The sequence below is a fragment of the Pteropus alecto genome, unplaced genomic scaffold (genome assembly GCF_000325575.1).
Source record: "Pteropus alecto unplaced genomic scaffold, ASM32557v1 scaffold538, whole genome shotgun sequence".
NCBI classification, from domain to species: domain Eukaryota; kingdom Metazoa; phylum Chordata; class Mammalia; order Chiroptera; family Pteropodidae; genus Pteropus; species Pteropus alecto.
The window spans coordinates 497,886-498,179 of record NW_006440657.1 but is presented as its reverse complement, the minus strand read 5'-3'; positions in this window follow the sequence as shown (position 1 = coordinate 498,179).

Below are 294 nucleotides of genomic sequence, written 5' to 3'. Positions count from 1 at the left end.
CCCTTTCAGGCTAGGTGACCTAGGACAAGTTGTTTATTATCTCTAACTCTCACTTGCCTCCTCTTCTCTAGAGGGATAATAAAATCTACCCTGATAGTTTGATGTTACAGTTCTGAGTCAAAGGTGAGATCCCACCTGAAAGAACAATTAAGAGAAATGAAAGAGAAGTCTGACAAAAATATCCAGAACGAAGCCTGGAGAGACATAATATGGAGAATATCAAAAGAGAGTTGGGGAGAATGAAAGGAGATGTAGTGAATCTATCTAACCCATGTTTAATCTGAGTCCCAGAAA